At 42.0% G+C, this 19814-nt stretch overlaps 1 long non-coding RNA gene across 6 annotated transcripts in view; it reads right to left on the reverse strand.

Moving 5' to 3' along the window:
• Positions 1-19814, reverse strand: part of LOC111929056 (uncharacterized) — a 53172-nt gene that overhangs the window by 27127 nt on the left and 6231 nt on the right. For 3 of the 6 annotated variants that reach the window (XR_015287314.1, XR_015287311.1, XR_015287312.1), the window contains one exon: positions 10523-11579. The exons of 2 other annotated variants lie outside the window; for them this stretch is intronic. This is a non-coding gene — a long non-coding RNA (uncharacterized LOC111929056). Of the gene's footprint in view, positions 1-10522; positions 11580-19172; positions 19394-19814 lie in introns of those variants that run through there. One more of the 6 variants, XR_015287313.1, reaches the window with a different exon arrangement.

The raw sequence follows: 19814 nt of genomic DNA on the forward strand, positions 1-19814 counted from the left end.
CTTCTTAAATTTCTACTCATCACTGCCCCAAAACTTTAGACACAGAACTCTGTAAGATGAAAGAAAGATTGTATTTAGACATACTGAGTTCAAAAATGCAAAAAACAAGCACAAAGTAAGAAACAAAAATAACAACAAAACAAAACCAAAAAACCCACCAAACAACAATTAAAAAATTTTGAAAAGAGATAGACAGTTGATGAGCATACAAGTCAGGCTTGGTTAGCAAGGTACTTAGGATACAGCATGCTGCTGGTCAATCTCACTGTGATTACAAACCTCAACATCTGACTCTCAGAGTAGATGCAAATTTGGTGGCAGATGTTTGCAAGAATTACAGAGGATTGTTTCTGTAGTTAAAAGTGATTAAGGCAAGTTGTTCATTTTGCCACATTTCTGTCACCCTTCCATTTTGAACCATCACCTTTCTACCTCTTATCTGTCAGTCTTGGACAAGACAAGCCATTTGGCAATGGCTTACCCAGTTAAACCTACTTCAAATGTGCCCTCATCATCCCAAATTCCTGATCCTTCTATCCATTCTCCACTTCCAATTCAGAGGTCACAGAGTTTAGCCAAGGCTGCCTCACGTATTTTGCTTGTCTAGGCTCAACCCAGATATGACCATGGAGACTGAACCTCCACATGGCGTTTTGCCTTCCTATTTTGCCCTGGTGGCTGCCTCCAGCCCTGCAGAGTGATCCCAAACGAGCATTGCACCTCTCCAGCACACCTTAATACCATCCAGAGCCCACAAAATGGGAACCTGCTAAAGCTTAGTTGAGAAGAAGGGTATCAATAATGCCTTCTCTATTCCTATCCCAATGAATCCACACCCAGGATATAAACCACTCACAGTGACATTTCCTATGCCGTTCTGTCGGTGTTAATGTTACCTCCTTCCTTGTTCTGGGAACACAGCCTTTGGAGAGAGAGTCTCTGCAATCAAAAGTCAGTTGCTAACACCACAACTTTCTTCCAGCCTCAACACTCCTTTCATTTATGAATATTCATCTGTTTCTAGACAGGAAAAAGTTTAATTTTGCACAGTATAAAATAGACCAAGGCAAGGTTGGATGGGGCATTAAACAACCTGGTCTAGCAGAAGGTGTCCCTGCCCATGGCAGAGGACTGGAAACAGATTCTTAAGGCCCATCCCAACCCAAACCATTCCGTGATTCATTCTATGACCAAGAGCTTGTCTCAATTTTAAGAGCCTGATTACATCCATTCCCACATTCCAGCCTTAAAGAAGAGAAAGAGCACACTTTGTGCTAAAAATGTCTCAGCTCATACATTTCACTCTTGAATGAAGCTTTTGACAAAGGAATCAAGGATGCTAGGCGCTAGTTGGTGCTAGTAAATCGAGACAACCTCTTTCCCCATCCTTTATTATTCTTCTTTTTTTTTTTGTTTTTGCTTGTTTTTGTACGAGAGTCCACCTTCATTCCCTAAACAAACAAACCAATTTGCAAAACACTCTGTACCAAAGGGGCTGCAGACAACCATGAATTTAAGCCAGCTTAACATCCTGAGCCACACTTGAATTCATAACCTACAGGCAGATGACTTCATACGCTTTACCAACCCCGCACGCCATCTGGTCCCCGCTTGGCACTGCCTTCTAGGAGCTCCCTGCCCTGTGGCTCTCGCACAGCTGTTGTGTTTCACAGCCTCAGAACTAAACAGAATTTCTGCTGTGATTACCCCTAACTTTCTGTTGCTACTCAATACGCCTCCTGACATTTCCAGGCACCATGACTCAGTCGGTTTCAACAATGTCCTATAGACATATGGCAATAAATAGCAAATTTTTCCAGAAAGTAACAAAGAGCACCCAGATTCCCGAATGCCCTTTTCAGCTGCAACTAGAAATGAGCACTGTTCAAAAGACTCTTAATTTTGTGGAAACATGCATTGAAGTTCTCTGGATTTCAGATCTGGCCAAGCTGTCTCTAAAGTGCTCACCACTGAGCTTCGCAGGAGCATCTCCCAGGCTAAAATCAAAAGACCCTTTTCCTTTAGCAGGACGCTGACACAGCTCTTGTTCCCCCCCATAAAATGGCCTGAGGCACATCTTGGAGCAGTACCTGTTCCATGCAGGAGAGGGCAGCGATATACACGTGTGCACGCTTGGCAAATAAGTTGACAGGCATTTGGACACACTTCCTTTGAGTGTCTGACTCCCCTGGAGGTTCATGATCACACCGTTAAGACAAGGAAAAATTCCATTATGCCATAGGACAACCCCAAAATGAATGCAGGTTGATTGATGCTAAATTAAAGGAATCAAAAGTGTGAGATGGAAAAACAATTGTAAAAGGCACAGGATACGCTGGTGGAAGAAACAGGTTGAGGTTGGGAGAAAGCTGAGATCCACAGCAATTAATCCCTCCTTTAAGAGCTGACAGTACAAAATTATTTAAATATAAGCACCCACAAACGTTAGATAGGAGAAGGGGGAAAAAAAAGGAGGTTCCAAAAGCATCTAAAGCTGAAATCTGCCAGCCACTCTGTCATTGAACTCTGTAGCACTTTGACATCTAAACACCAGCATGTGTTCAGATCTGGAGTATGTTTCAATAGGAAGTTAGTGACACTCGGAAAACCTGAAAAGATTTCCTCCTAAAGCTCTGTTTACTAAACTTTTGTGAACACCTTTACTTCTACTTTTGGAAAATATCCCAACTTCTTCCCATAGCAGAATCATTTCCTGGAGACATTCATGTGGATTATGGATTTTTTTAACTTTTTGCATGGAATTCACAGAGAAAACTTGAAGACAAAAATAATACTCTTCAATATAAACCACCAGAAATTTAACAAGCATGATTTCAAGTGGACTACTTCACAAATTGAAAGGAGCCAAGATGAACTAAAACCAAGGAAACACTCTCCAGGCACCTCTGGTGTGCCCAGTGCAAGCACCACCAAGATATATTTAATACACAACTTACAGAAAATTTAATAACAAATTGATTTAATAACAAATTTCTACTCAGACAGTTTATAGGGGAACCTTCACAGGTGCACCAGGAAACCCTGCACATCCCACAAAACCTTCTTAAAGGTGAATTTTAACAGCTGAGGGAGGCAGGAAAACCCAGAATCCAGGAGTGCTGGCCTCACTGCTAGGACAAATGCAGCCCTTGAGGCAAATGTGTTCTGCACAACTCCAAAAATTGTCACTCAGAAGTAAAGGAAGGAAAACTGGAGCTGTCTTGATGTTCACCTGCCTTGTACATGGGCATGAAGCTGAATGGCACAAAGCTAAGTGAATGTTTAAGCTAATGTTAACAGCCTACCCATTTAAAACAAAAATACAGTAAAACAAAAGCCAAAAACAACCACCAGCAAAAGGATACAGTGAAAGAGCAGCTGAAATATGCAAAGAGTATACAAAAAGATCTCTATTTCAGCAACTAAACTGTGGTAACTAGAGCTGTATCAACAGTACCTCTTAGTGGCCACAGTAATCTGCAACCAAAAAGAGGGAGGGAAGGGAGGAAGGAAAAAAAAAAAAAGCAAGTCATGAGTAGAAACATAAAGGAGATCAAGAAAAAAATAGAAGGAACTGGTACCCTATCCTGGAGTAATGCTGCAGACATTGATCCAAAGATAGTGGATTTTCCCTTCATCTTTCAAAGAGGATATCACTCAGCCTGTGTTCTGTGTGCCACATGCCTGCACTTTCCTGAAGCCCTGCTAGCAAAACTCACCCTGGCCTTGAAAACTCATATTTAATATGCTTAAAAGTGTAAAATCCACTGGAAACATTTCAGATATGTAAAGTGAGATCCAAACTAAGGTAAATAAACTTCATGTTTCCTTCCATGTGGGCTAGGGAAGGGGAAAATGGGGAATGGGATAAATCTATCCATTTACAGTGTACTTAGACACTTAAAAATAACAAAGCATATTTTTGACATCCCTCGTGCTTCACTTCTGCAAGCTGTGAAGGATTGCCAGAGAGCTGGAGCAATGACTTGTGGCCAGAAAAAGATGGAATCTGAAGATGACAGAGGCAGGGGTAAGGGAACACTTTTCCTTGTCCTGCCTGGGCCATCAGTACATGGATCAAGAAGCAGGAGGCACGGCCTCCAGAGCACGCTGCTAAGGCAGAGCCTGTAGGCACGGGAGATAAAGAATACAGTGGCTATTTTGGGAAGATCACAAGTGTACACTACATTACAATTAAAGTAATGAAGAGGGGGAACAGTGAGAACCCTAAGTAAAATCTTCCCAGCAGATGTAGCCACATAATTAGTGAAAGATATGGAATTAAAATCAAGCCTGCTTCCACTCTTCACCTCAACAAGACAACCCAGGATACCCTTTCCCAAGGTCAATGTTATCGTGTAACATCTTCCTAACTTGATAAGTTTGGAATTTAAATTGAACAAATTTGGATTTCCTCAGTTTAATACAGAAATAAACAAGCTGACCACTAGCAAAGTTTAAATTAGTATTTCTTTGGAAAATAGGAGAATTTGAATGTCCTCTACCTATCATTTAACTGCAGGCTAGAGTGCTAAATTTCCTCTGACTCTACCTCATGCCTGTAAATCTTCCAGCCAGTCATTAACTGCCTGGTAAAGGACTGGCACCTCATATATTGTCACTTAATTATGCTATGCTACATTGGGCTTCCTAGGAGGCACTCATTTAGCACAAAAACACCTCTAAAGAAAACGATGTAGACAGACTGCCCGAGCCAGAGACGATGAAGAATGCTGCTGACAGGGGAATAGAAATGACAACTAAAACAGCCTTTGGAACGGAAGGAGAAACCGTAGCGACAGGGAAAAAGAAACCAAGCATGGACATTTGAACCATCAGATAAACAGCAGCTGACAGGACATTTTAGATCTGGAAGGAGGGGGCAGAGGAGAAGGAGGAGAAGTGCACCAAAGTGGAAATAGAAAATTACCCTCCTGAATGAACGAGATGTGTTTGGAATGAGTCACAGGGGAAGGCGAGTGCAAGCATCAGCAAGTTGAGAAGCTGACTGCGCGGTACCTTGCTCCTGAACCCGGTCCTGAGAAACGAGAGACGGCTGAATAAACACAATGAGAAAAACAGCCTGTTCTCACTTCCTACCTTTGCCACGCTGAAATGAAAATGTTCTCTGGGCACAGCCCAGAGCACAAGGAAGGCACCACCACCGCTGACTTCAACACTGGACATTCAGCACCTCAGAATTGCCCTTCCTTCTTCTCACTCCAAAGGGATGCCTGGGTCCTTCCTGCTGTGGAAGGAAAACTAGCCCTGCTCTTGCACCATACACATTGGCTTCAGGACCTATTGCCAAAAAAACCCGGACCAGAACTGAACATAAAGGAGCCAGATCGGCCAAGGATGTGAAACAATACCAATGCTGCCACGTGGCAGTAACACACACACACAACTTCCCTTAGCCACTAGAACCACTGTGGATGCTGCCATGGATGGGGCATTTACAAAGAAGTCTGTGGGAAGGCAGAATTGTATCTTTGGCTGCTCCACAGCCGAGAAGGATTTGGAGTATTTATGTTAACAAATGGCTGCAGCAGAAGCTTTCCTCCCCTCCCACCTGGCTGAAGTTTATTTCCCCTCCCCTTGGTAAGCATCAGAATTTCTCAGTCCCAGTGACATCTACCAAACTGGAAACCACCACCCTTCAAAGCACAGTTGCAACTGCTGTGCTTGGCAGCTTTACACTTAACTCTGGCGTCACTCAGCTACATCAAGCCATGGGACACAGTCAGGAATTACGTGGAAATTGCCAGTGATGGCTAACATTGAAGTAAGATCTTTTTCCCCCACAAAACCAAGTTTTCATATGATATTACCAAATTTAGGGTGGTGCAAATCAAGGTGGAAATTCAGGTTCAGAACCTAAGGTGCATATACTCATAGCCCTAATTGGACTGAAGAAATGGTCTCATTTTTTTCCCCCCTATTTGTTATTGATTGATAGTTTCTACTTAGGAAGAAATCCCACTGCCTAAGAAAAACACAAATAATGTGGCAAGCAGTGAGAAACTTGGTTTGGTCCACATCTTTGATTCATCTCTTGAAGACTGATCAGGAAAAGCCTGCCTTGAATCCATGGATAGTAAGGAATTAGGGATGCAGCCTGTCTGCATAAAACTGTATGTTTGCTACCATCACTGCAGACGAGGAGCCTCCTCAGTGCTGAAGGTGTTTGCTGAATGACTTTGTGTTGGTACCTGTGCAATGAGGCAGGCACTGTTAGACAAGCAATTGCCTTGCCTTATGTGCTACTGAAATAATTGCTACAAATGGCGCTTAAAGGATTTCTAAAGCAAGAGGCAGCACTGGTGTGCGTTCCTCTGAGCTGAAGAAGTGACTTGAAATCTATCCTTTCCCTTTCCTTATCTCCACATCACTTTGCCAGCAAAGGTCAATTACATGCTCACAAACAACCAGCTCATAGAATTTGCACTATTAGCGAAACCTTAGTCACCAGTTCCTGCTGCCTGCAAGTATAAAAAGCAGCAGCACTGCAAGGCTGTGTTAGAGCTGGTCAGGAAATTATACCCCCACTTCCCAACCCACACAAAAGCATTTTAGGAAAATGAACAATTTCCAATTTAATCGAAGTTTCCAGTTTACATGCAGAGTTAAATTTTGCTTGGTTTTGGCAAATAAGCCCTTTCCTCAGTTCAGTAAGTTTTAGTGTTTTTTGAAGACAGCCTAGAAATTCAACCCAAGTGGAAAGTTTTCATTTAGGTTTTTCATTTCATCAGAAAGTTTTGTTTCTCCCATTCCACAGACTTTTGACCAAATTAACCAACCAGCCTCACAGGAAGTCTCTTTCAATACACAGGACTTCTACCTTCTTATTTATTATGACACACTCGGTTCACACTGTACTGCTCACAATCAAGAATCAACATCCTAAATATTTATCCTGGGCTTTTTTTCACAGTATTACTTGTAAAGGTTGATATCAACTTGTAAAGCTTATTCTAAAACACTGCAAATAGGCTTTGAAACTTTCATTGTACATGTCATGGAACAATGCTGATACCAACATTTTGGACAGCTTTTTACATGTACTAACAGTACACAAAATCTGAAGAGATTAGCATCTCGCTGCAAAACTAAAGGCAGATGACAAGGCTTCAAATAAATTACAGCAGCATAAATCTGTTCTGTTTTCAGGTCACTGAGATCTCTGGACACACCCAAGGGCTGTCTTTGTTTTTTTTTATTATAGGGAAAGAGAAGAAAAATTCACACAAAGGTGCTGCATACAAGGAGTTTCCAGATCTTAGAGTAGTTCCACTTTTAAAGAAGGTGAATATATATATATACTTTTTTTTACATACATACATATATATATATAGGATGCAAACACAGTAATTGCCAGTCAGACTTTGTGTCTATCAGAAGATATTTGTGTTACTTCAGGGGACAGAAATGTCCTTTAGTACCTGGTAGTTTTCAAACATAACTGTCAGAAAATGTGCAAATCAGAATCTACAAGTTTTAGCAATTCAGAATTAGATTTGTCTGATCTCCTCAGTGCAACTTTTACCTCCATTTTGCTTGTAACCCCAGTCCACAAACCTCTGTCAAAACTACCAAACTGAAAATGGAGTAAGATAACAAAAATCAGAGCAATAAACTGTTCTGTGTCTACTCCCTAACATGGATCCTAATGTCATGGATCCCTATCCTTTTTCCATAAATTAATGTCCAAGACACCCCAAACTGCAGCTGAGTGTTGGAGGTAGGCAAATGTGTTGGCCCAGCAACTTCACAGCAGGATGGGATCTTCAGAGCAAACACATGCTGGGCTGGAACTTACTGTTAATGGGACAAATTCTCAGTGGGAAAATCCCACCAGCTCTAATGGAGCTACATCACATGGGGATTTGGCCACATTGTTTTTATGTTCTTTCCTCTGCTGCTTCCTTAACCACAGTTTAAGTCTCAACTTTTACTAGAAAATTTCCACTTGGAGAAAATCCAGGCCCTGTTTCTAAGGAAAGATAAGGACTGTGGCATTAAATGGTGTGAAAATAAATCATCTTCCACAGTACTTCCCTCAAAGTCTCACTGTGCCCATTAGAAGACCAAATGATACCTGTGGTAAATATCTGAACTTAACTATTGCCTGTGATGGATACACATAAAGCAGTTTCTGCAGTTTTTATAGAAGGCAAAAAAATATATATTTAAAAGAGATTTAACAGTTGCATGCCAAGTTATATGTTCTGTAAAATACTGTTTTATGGAATATGCTCAGGTCATCCCAATAGGGGAGAAAAATCATAACTATTTTTCCTTGCTTTGTTTTGAAACAGTAAATATTGTCACCCTGAAGGCCATTAAAGTGCTCACTATATAGAGACTACTTATTTCAGCAGCCATAGTTAAGCTGCACATATATACTGTGCTTTCTCCTTGTATTTATCAATATCCTACAGAAAGCTGCATGTTCCTATGTAAGAGCACATTTTATTAATCTATGCTGAAAAATACACACCTCATGTTTGGCAAAAAATTAGCCAGGTAATCATTTAACAAACTGCACCATATTTCAGAATGGTCCACAGATACAAAAAATACACTTTATCCCTAAACATGGTTTAGCCCAAGTCTCCTCGTCTCAGCAATAAGAGATTTATTAGGTATTTCCAAAAAGGTTTCTCTATCACAATTCCTAGTCAAACACACCAGGAGGATAACACATTTAATGTTATCACTCAGGAAATATCATGCCTTATACCAATAAACCAGGACTTTCAGGGACAAAAGGAAGGGGGGAAGATAGACCTTTTTAAGCCTTTAAAGATTTGTCAAATAAATCTCATTATTATAAGAAACTTGACATTATAAATGAGCTTTTGATAGAATATCTCACTGGGTACTTGCAAACTCTGTAATAAAAATCAATTTAGACTTTCCAAAAGACTACTATAAAGTGGATATGAATGAGAATTAAGGACAAAAGACAATTAAATCCTGTCTCTAATACATTCTAAAGAGCAGAGTGCTGTAAATTGAGTGTAAAGCAAGTTGATAATGGATTTATCATGCTTACCTACTCATAACATCAAACTGGTTGAAGAAGAAGTCCTCTTGGAACCCAGATCAACCAAGAAAACTGCACAAGTAGGAGTATTTTAGTGAAATGACAGAGTAATTACACTGCATTTTTCCAGAAATCAAAGTGGCACTTGGGCAACAGAGATTTTTACAGCATATATTCAGTGGTCTCAGAATAGACATGCTAACCCAGGTTCTTTATTCGGTTTGAGGAGTCTTTGTTTTGTCATCAAAATAAAAATAGTAGTAATAAGCCATTGTTTTGTGGCAATATTCCTATTTGTTCATAGCTGAGGATGTTTTTATCTGGTAAAAAAACTAAAATAACCTCACAGTGAGTAGAATGTATAGGCTTGTACAAAAGTATCACCTCACAAAAGCAGAGATGTCTCTGTGCTCAGGTTCAAACTGAACCTCTGTGGGAGTTCAAGTGCAAATTATGTAAAACTCGTTGGTTAAAGTCTGCATTCCCACATTACTACACAAAGCACAAGCGAAAACAAACTTGCACTACAATTCAGCACCACAATATTCCGAGACTGGCCAGTCCTGGGGTCCTCCTCACTCTTTGCATCAGGAACTATAGGAAACAACAAGGTACTGTGGGTTATGGAACCATTCTCCTAGAACAGTCTGATTGGAAAATACTGTGCTTCAGCTAAGCTCTTGCCAAACCCCAGACTGACACATGCCCCAGGGGCTAGATCAGTAGCACAGACTTAGCAAACCACCTGGAGACATCTTCATGACTATGGATTTTTTTCTTCAGAAACCACCAAGGCCACATTTGAAAGATCCCTACCGTGATTAAACTCCATGGTGCAACCCAGACCAACAGAATTTGAACATGTGCAAGCAGATATTTCTGCTCTGGTTTTCCCTTACCCATTCCTCTGGTATCAAGTATCATGCCTTGCTTTGTGCCTCAAGGCTTCAGGTAAAGTTAAAAATCTAGCCTGAGGATCAGTCTTTCCACTGATAAGAGAAATTTCAGAGCCTGTATTTGCATACCACCTGGAAGAATACAGTCCAGACCAGGGTATCCTCACAGCATCCCCTTCTACAAGATGTATGCTAGACCTTCCCTGAGACCAAGAGCCAGGAGATAACCTTGGAAAATATTTCGGAAGGAATTTGGTACCCGAGTCCCTTTTGGGGAAGGAGCAACCCAGGGGACTTGCTGCAGATCAAAGCTTCCAGCCATGATTGCTCTAAGTCCAGGATATGCAACAAAGAGCACAAAAAAAGTGCTCTCATATGAAGTTTGTAGAAAGAGGGGTGTTTGAAAAGCTCAGGTCAAAATCAAAACCAAGCTGAACTTATCTAGTTTAAAGCTCTTCTCCACAGTCAAATAGAAATATAAGCCTATCATGTGTGAATGAATTCTGAATTATTTAAGCTGCCTAACAAATTTAAAATGAAAATCAAGCACCCCTGCGAAAAAACTAAGAATAGTGTCTGAAGTTTCACAGGAGAAAAAACTTTACTTCCGAAACTTGGAAACAGCCTTCGGTATTTTTGGTTCTTTTTATCACCTCACAACAAACAAATCCCTTTGATTTTTAATAAACCCAGTTGTATTTTCTACAATTTGCATGACTGACAATTCTTAAAGCAAACAACACCAAAAAAACAAAAAAAAAAAATCATCAACTTCAAATACACCAAGCTCAAAATAGAATTTTGGAGAAGATCATTTTTATATGGAAGTCATCAAATCACAGAGAAGACTGTTTTTGCAGCCTGTTGTTCTCCAGGGCTTGTTCTTTGAGCAACTTTTCCAAGAACAACATTGGTTCTGTTTGCAATTCATCTCTCCAGTGAGCATTTTTAAACTTGAAGAAGTGGCAGTGGGGAAAAAAAAAATAAAAAAAAAAGGAGAGGCCAAAAGACAAAAATGTGGACATATTTAAAGCAGGGGTCCTACAGGAACGAGAGGGTTCAGCTTTGCGTGCATGTGAATGTATTTTAGATTTGAAGGAAGTCTCGCTTACAAGGCAAAACCGCTGGCGGTGTGAATTATATGAGTCCAACTTCCTCCAGTTTGGCAGGGTGGTGAGAGCCCTGCGGAAGGCAGCCACTGTGGTTTGACTCTCACTGATAATAGCCGACCCTCCCCTCCACCCCCTGAAAACTCAGCTCTCTAAAAATAAGAAGGAAGCAAAAGGAGAGCATTTCCTTGCCAACGCCAGTAGCTGGGAGGCCTGGAATGATGCCATTAGATACCCTGCTATTTATTGCCCATTTCCACCCCATAGGAAGCTTGGGGAAGTAGTTGCCAAATGAAAAAAAGAAGGGAGAAAAATAAACCTTCCTGTTTGGCTTAACATTTGACAGGACAAAGATAATTCTAGCTCTACATTTTGCACGTTCTTGCCCACAGTTGTCTTCCTCCAGAGGTTCCTTCTGAAAACAAACAAGGATTTTTATACATCACTGCTTTCAAAGCAAATACAGGAAGTATCTTCTCCAGTCTCCTTTGCTGCTTCACTCCCTCTTCTCTGGGCACTTTCATTCTGGACAGCATAAAACCAGAAGCATTAAAATATATATGCTCATTAGTTCAGTTTCCTTGAGAAATTACTTTTTCATCAATACCAAAAGTTTTGCAAGTTAGTTGTAGTTTTAACAAGTTGTCTTAAATCAAAGACACATCTCTGGGGGAAGCAGTGGGAAAAGAGCAATTAAATGAAGATAACATTATTTGTTATGTCCTCTCTGTCCAGACCAGAGAGGATTCAAATTGGTTTCCTGTCTGTCCAAGGAAGGCCATACCCGCGAGGTTAAAAAGGTACTTCAACACCTTCTCCTGAAGCTGTTCCACTTTATTTTAATTGAGGATTAATTAAAAGGATCAAGACAAACTATCACCTGGTGGAGCTAAGCTAGTCACCTAACCCAGGCTCTCCAAAGCCTGCTCCTTTGAGGAGTTACAACTTACATCAGAAATGACAATAAAACAGAAAAACTTTCAAAGCTGAGATTAGCTGAGTGTCTGGAGACCTATTTTAAGTGTCTGGTCCGAACTGAAGCTGGCTAAGAAATGGTCCTGGTAGAACTTAATTCCAGTGCAGAAGCAGTCCAAGCATTGATGTGGAAGAGTAACCACCCACCTACTCCAGCCAGGCCACCAGTCTGAGCGATCAGGACTGGGCAGATTGAATCCTGCCTGATCCACAGCCTACAAACATGCCACAGGACAATAGAAACTGCATATGGTGGGAAACATGTGAAAATGCAGCACCCCAGGACAGGGTGGGAAGCTTGTTTCTTGTCCTGCTAACATTTTTAGGATTACGACAACAAATTCTTCTGCACCAGGACACAAAAGAGGAGACAGAGTGGGAGATGTACCCTCCAACCCCTCCTCTGAAAAAGAGGCATCCACACAGGACAGCCAAAAAGCCCAGTAGTCAGAGCTTGTAACACTGAAGGAACAGGAACCTGAGAATCAAGACCTCATGTTTGGCAGGCACATCTCCTGCATTCCCAGGAAAAGCTTTACCCTCCAGGGTATTGGCTATTCTGAGCTCTCTGCTCTGGCTTTCTGCAGGAACTCAGTGCCAGATCACAGAAATTTTTCCACGCAAAAGTTTCATCCAAAGTGACAAGTTTCCATGAAAAGTTTTGATGAAAAAAATGTTTTCTTGGAAAATTCCTAGCAAGCTCTAATCTTCATGTTAAATCATGGCCATGGATTTACAGCAGTGTGCTGCACACATGCTGACTGCAGCCTAGTAAAACTGCACTGAGTTCTGGTTCCTCCTCCACCCCTCCTTTGGGACATGTAAAATCTTGCAGCCTCTGGGTCCTATATAACCTCCTGGTCAAAAATGTAATAAGTTTTTTTTTTTCTTTATTGTTATTAATCAAACTCCTGTTATTTCTCAGGAGCAAAGCATCAAGACCTGCGTTTTGTAACTTTCCCTCTTGTTTTCACCTAGTCACACCAAGACATTCCCCCAGCAGGGATCATCTCAGATATCTTCCCTGAATGGTGTGGCACAGATTTTACAGGCACAGAAGGCTTTCTGTTACTTGCAAAGGATTACAAGCAGCTGAAAATTCTTCCCTTGCTCCCTGCTGTTTTGGAAGCACAGTGCCATCTTTCAAAATACGCAGGGACAGTTGAAAACAGTGATGAATTTCCCTCCAATGCAGTGCACAATATCATGGAAGCTGCTTCTGTAAATACAAGTGTTTGAATTGCAATTCTCAGCTTTAATAGGATTTCTGCTTGCATAGAAATTAAATTATACTCTCTTGGCAGCTTTCCATTTCAAGGGGAAATGACATCTTTCTTTCACAAGCAATAAAGATCAGGAGGCTGTTTAGCCCCCCACACTTCAGGTTTTTAGATGGATGGTTTCCAGTTTTTTCCAAAAAGTCCAAAACCTTGCCACTCGCGTTCCCATTATTTCCTCCTTTCAAAGGACAGCACTGAAGACTCAGCACAAAGCTACCTCTGATTGCGTGTTATACATACTAGAAACTCCAGATCCATGTTAAATTTGGGCTGAAGCACAACACAGTTGTCATACTGACAACTAAAAACTTATGAAACTCATACATTTCTACATGCAACAGACAAAGAACAGACACTGATGGCTAATCTGTCTTGAATTATCTCATATTTGATGTAGGCCAAGTGCAAGCACGTGGACAGTTCCCCTGGAGCAAGTGTTGTGCAGTAATGTTGTTTCACAGCAACTCATCTGCATGCTAAACCTTTTCACTTGGAGCTATGGCTCAGTCAAGGCACAGTGTCGACCTGACCTTGACAAGAAGGAGATGAAGGAATCGTGAGCCCTCAGCCTCTGAGCAGAGATTTCTTCCTGGACAGGTATTAAACCCAGGAATGTTTATTTTTAAATATACCTCTGAACAGTCAGTGTGCATGTGAAACAAACCTAGGAGGGGAATATATATGGGAGCTGTTCAAGTTCCACATACAACCAACACCACTGATTCTACACAGTTTTCTCTCACTTGAAGATAATCAAGTCTTGTGATGCCAAAGCTTCAAACACCATTCTCTCCCAGCACTAAATCCTGAGAAATCAGTGTCAGTAGAGAGCTACTACAATACGCATGCTGCAGATGGTGCAGCATGGATTGGTGATTGCCAATGGACTGCAGCACCTCCCAGTTTCTGGGCAGTACAACAGAATATGGAAAAGAAAATAATTTTTTCCTCCAAGTCTCTTTTCCTTGTGCTGTCAAAACATCAACTACTCTGCCGTCTCACCCTCCCTAGCTGATAGCGCCCTGCACTTTTACACTGTTTGTACTTGCTCTGCTTAGAATTCAATTTCCTCTGGTGATCTGCATGCAGGCAAATATTGCCCAGGGCACTAATGTATATTTGTTCTTCTTGAATTGCACACAGAAATATTGTTGCTATGCGGCCAGCACAAAACAATCCAGAAGTCACCTGACATCCTCCATCAAACATTTAGGAGTCATCAAACTTAATTTCCCCTTTGTGCCATAAAACACCGAGAGGAAGCTTTAATAGATTGTATTATGTAACGGTTCTATAAAAATAGCAGGCCAGCACTGGAGCACTTCCTTCCTGAGGCCCAATAACCTATGCTGAAAGGATACACACTGGTTTCCCTGGCAACCATGAGAGATGACACTAGGGGAAAAACAGCAACAAAAGGACCATTTTTTGCTTAGTAAAATAAGGTCTGGCTTCAAGCTTGTGATACAGTGAATACAGAGTGCCTGACAGAGAGAGAACTGGTTAATAATTCTGCTCAGGTCCCAGTGACCTTGCAAGGCTGTTAATGCTTTTCATTTCTTCTTCTACTGCCTATGAAAAAAAAAAATACCACAACCACAACAGCAAACTCACTTCAGCAACTATTAAAGTTTTAAATCTTTTTAAATTACAAAAAAAAAAAAAAAAAAAAAAAAAAAAAAAAAGAGAAAAAAAGACATTTGATGCAGGACTGTATCAGAGATTGATCTGACCTCCTAGCATTTCCACATTTCTCCCATCCACTTGCATAGAGATCAGGATTTTCACATTTTGGTTCCAAAGACTCCTTTCTATTTCCAAGCCTGCCATGCTGAGTACTCCATTGTCCAGCAGACAGCTGTTTTCAAGACAAGGCCTTTAAGGCCAAAAAAAGAAACTCCCTCCCCAAAAAAATCTCATGGTGATACAACACCACGCTAAAGGAACAGCCCAATGAGCTAGAACACTTAACAAAATCATCTCTCTAGCCTTATGCAGCCCTTCCACAGCCCCACACTCCCACAGGGAGCCAGAGAGAAAAGTGACAAAAATGATTTTTGTTTCAGTCCAACCATAAGGGCTGGAAGTTTCCTTATGGCATAACCACGTGAGATTATTCTTGTTGCCTTCAGCTTTCCCTGGGCAATTTTTAACCCTTGCTTGTTGCTGCTGAGGCAGCTCCCACACCAACAAGTTGCTTTCTTCCCTTGCCCCTCAGAAACCTCTGGCACATTAGAGTATTACACTGTGCAGTGGCAGTGGGTAAATGCATGTTTTTGAGAAGATTTTAAAAAAAAAAATAAGAAAAAAAAAAATCACTTGTTTTCTCTACAATCTGGAAAGCAGCTGTCTAAGGCTCATTTCCCGCCTTTCTGAAAAAAAATTCCCTTCCTCCTCCTTGTCAGTCAATAACGGGAGGAAATGCATTTGAACAGGAAATGTAGTAGTACATAACTCTCCTGCTGAGCAACTCCACCATCTTGAAGTGATCCCAGGCTCTTCACGCAAGCAAGAGAAATGTAACATGGCCTGCTGAGGAGGAAACCCAGGAATAGAGACACTACAGCAGCAGGTATCCTGGCTGGAATGCTATTTCTGTCATTATAGCTCCCTTGCTAAAAGCGTGTCTTCAGTCTTCAAGTGGATATTTGGATATTCCTCTTCATTTCCTCTTGGAAGTGAAAAGGTGTTTGCTGTGGCTGTATTTCAGCAGGGGATTAAGTCACCCCTATGTGTTACCTACTTCACAGGATCACACACGTTCCTTTAGACCTGTCCACACTGGGTGAAATTCTCCCACATGCACGAGGCCAAGGCATTACATAACTGTTTAGGAGGTTAAATAGGATTTGAGGGGTGTGTAAGGCACTGGAGCTGGATAAATCTCCCTCAAGATGATTTAATTCTGACACATTAACCCTTTCAAACACATATATATGAGGCCTTTATGAAGTGTCCAGTTTAGATGGAAATTGGTGAGAGAAATTCTTCTGCCACCTTCAAGGCAGTTTCATGCAGACTCATGCACAAATTCAGCCCAGTTCTGACTGGGAGCTGCTCACCAGGGCACTGGGACAATGCTCTGTGGCTCCCAGCCCTAAAGTTAGCAATGACACAAGACTCCACAGCAAGGTAGCAACAGACCACAAGGACAACTGTCACAGTGAAGTTCAGCTCCATTAAATCAAATTGCCTAATGGGATATTCTCTAATCTAAGATGGAACAGAGCCTCTGAATGGTGCAGCAGCAGCAGCGAGGGCACCTGGCACAGAGCCCCAAGAAGTGAAGAGCCCAGCACCAGCACAGTGCCTGTGTGTCCCCATGCTCGTCCAGTGGCACACAGCTGTGTTAGGGAGGCAGATGGAAATTCCCTCAGGTGTCCTACAGCTCCTGCTCCTACCTGGGGGCTGCCAGCCCAGCAGCCACATTTGCTGACTTCGTTTCAGCCTTCATTAACTTGGAGAGAAAACCCTCTCTCTATCAGAAACGCCTCGCTCGCTGCCCATCGAGCAGCAGCCAACAGTGCCTGCTCCTACCCCTGACAGGATGCCAGCTCAGGCACACTTTACTTGCAACCCAGTTACTTAGTTACTATGCTAATTAAGCACCTAAGCAAGTAGTGCATTAATGTGTCAGGATTTCAAAAGTTAATATGAGCTCACTGGGCATTTCCACTTCCGAGTCACAGCAACCAGCACAGGAATAATTAAACCAGCTGCAAGCGCCTCCAAAATGTAAGGCTCATGCAAGACAGACTGTTCATCTGAATTTTAAGGACAAAAGCAAACAACATATCTCCCTCAGAATGCTTTAAAACACTAACAGAGGGCGCACAGTCAGAGAGAGTTAAGCCTACAAAATTACACCCGATATACTTAAGACAACAAAAACACAGGGAACATGCAGCAGTCCTGAAGCAAGCTGTAACGAGGTGAAACAGACACCTGAGAGCATGCCAAGGCAGGTTAGTGTTGCCAATTAGAGCATGCTGAACTTGCAGCCACTAGTACCTGCTCGCTGCCCCAGACACACTGCTGGCAGCGGGCTGTTAACATTTAACCAGGGCCCTGGGGCCGCTGCGCTATCTTGGTGAGCCTGTGGAGACCTACACAAGCTCCTTGGCTTCAGGCTGCACCTATGGGGTCAACACACACAACCATGGAACTCCTGGAAGATGACACTAGCAACTTCCTACAGGATCTGTCCAGCCAGGAGCTAGGCCTGGAATGCAACAATTAGGCTTGTACTGATCCTGGTAATGACAAAAGACAAATATTTTTTACTCTCATATTAGCCATTTTCCCAATTCCCCTATGTAAATTTTAGCTTTTCACCACACCTGAGAGAATAGAAGCCCCAAAGGCAGGTGGAGCTTTTGACACCTTTAGGTTTGAGAGAGGGCAAGCCTCCAAAATAAAGTGCATGTCAGGATCAGGTCATTCAGATTTATATTTTAATCCTTCCAGTAACAAGGTCACAGCTGTTTAAAACAGGTGCCCATGCTGTAATATTTTCTCCTGTGGAGAAGGAGGTTATGTATGAAAAACTAAGAGCTTCCACGCTGTGTCAGAACAAATCACCCATCCCAAGAGCCTGTCCCCCAGTAGTGGTAGAGAGCAGATCTCTCACAAGGAGCAGAAGAACTGGGTGAGCACACACGATACCTCCTGGCAGTCTCCCAGCAGCCAACCATTTGTGGATCAGAGACTTCCTGTGCCAGACTCCTTTTTATCTATTTAGTCACCCTCAATTAATTTCTCTTTCATGAACCTGTCCAGTTGACCTTTGTACCCATAAAGCACACTATCTGGTTGCTCTAAGTGGATAGACAGGTATCCGTGGTATGTGAGACAGCAGCATTTTACTGCTACTGAAGAGAGGAAACTACAAACCAAGAGCTTTTGCAAGGCTGCCTGCTTAATGCAGCTCGTGATTTCCTCAGCACTGCCCCCCCACCACGCAGGCTACGTGATGGAATCAATGAGGAGAGATAAAGCTGGACATCTCAATGCTACCAGATTTGTAGGGACACAGCCATTAGAAGCCTAGAAACAATTCAGGATTCCAGGGGGTTTTCTGAGGGCTGAACTCAGCCTCTGAAGTATCTTAAAGGAAGCAGGAGTTTGCAGGAGCATCCCTATTTAAAGTGCAATAAAGGTGCCTCTGCAAGATGCATCAGAGGATGACATGAAGAAATCAATTTCTCCAAATCCACAGGGAAGAAACCAGTGACTGAAATCATCAAATAGCAATCTTTAATTAGTGCCTCACTGAAAGCTTGTTGTGATGACACATTAAATGAAGACAGGGAAAGAAATGAAGCAGCATAGAAACAGTTCAGACACGCTACCATGGCTTTGAAGCCAAAGTTCCATCAATTCGCATCACAGCAACATCTCATAAGACAAAAATAAACCCACCAGAACCATCAAAGCAAGTTACTGTCTCTTGGCACTACTGAACTATTCACCCATAACCCTCCTCACTGGTGTGCCAGCAAGAACTCCAGTACTTAAGTCCTACTTGAGCACTGAGAACAGCCTTTAAGTGGCACTGAAGTGAAAAGCAAAGCAACCGTGCAGACCCCTTGGACAGGAGGGAATTCTGCCCTCTCTGCTCAGCATCTGCACCTCTCAGTGGATCACCTTCTGTTACTGTGTGCAGCAGCTAAGAAAAGCACCTTTCCCTCTGGAGGTTTTTTCCATGGTGAAACTGAGGCATCACCCAAGCTAGTCCTCTGATCACAGAGTTGCTATCCCTGTTAAACAGATTCAAAATTAAGGCAAGAAGAAAGTAGAACTTGAAGACTCTAAAAAAAAAAAGCCTGGAAGATCTCTGAAGGGAAGCCCACAGGAAGACAGATTCTTGAAGACCTCTATTTTATTCAGTCTGCATTGAGCAACTTTGAGTGTAAACCAGAAATGTACAAACATTATTAAAAATAAAATTAAGAAAAAAAAACACAACAAAAAAAACCACATCAGAGACACTTAACAAGACTCTTCTGAGAATAAAACCATGGAAAATCACCCTGGCATCTTCAGTCTCTTGCCTAGAACACAGGCAGAGAATGCTTTTGCTGCCTGCAAAAGGACAGAGAGGGGGAAAGGTCACAATGTCACCCTTGCTCTGCACCAGTGCACACACTTCATTCTTGATAGGGACGCTTGTGCTGTCTCTCTGATTTACACTCTCCAGAGACTCCTGGAAGGAGTGGAGTCTCTGGAATCCTGTCTGAGCCAGCCCAAGCACTGTAATGATTCCTAGAGTATGTAATCCAGGAATTCCATTCCTTACCATGCCTGCAAAAGCCATGGACAAGCCATGCAGATATTCACACTCTCTAAAAATAGAAATCCTTATGCCTGCAAGCACATCTCACCACCACATATTAGTTTCTATCACTGGAAGTGTTGAGGAGCACTATGAATCAAACCTGAAATAGGCAGAGAAAATAATGGGGTTTTTTTAAAATGCAAAATGAGATCTTATATGTCCAGCACT

The sequence above is a fragment of the Cyanistes caeruleus genome, chromosome 5 (genome assembly GCF_971803275.1).
Source record: "Cyanistes caeruleus chromosome 5, bCyaCae1.hap1.1, whole genome shotgun sequence".
NCBI classification, from domain to species: Eukaryota; Metazoa; Chordata; class Aves; order Passeriformes; family Paridae; genus Cyanistes; species Cyanistes caeruleus.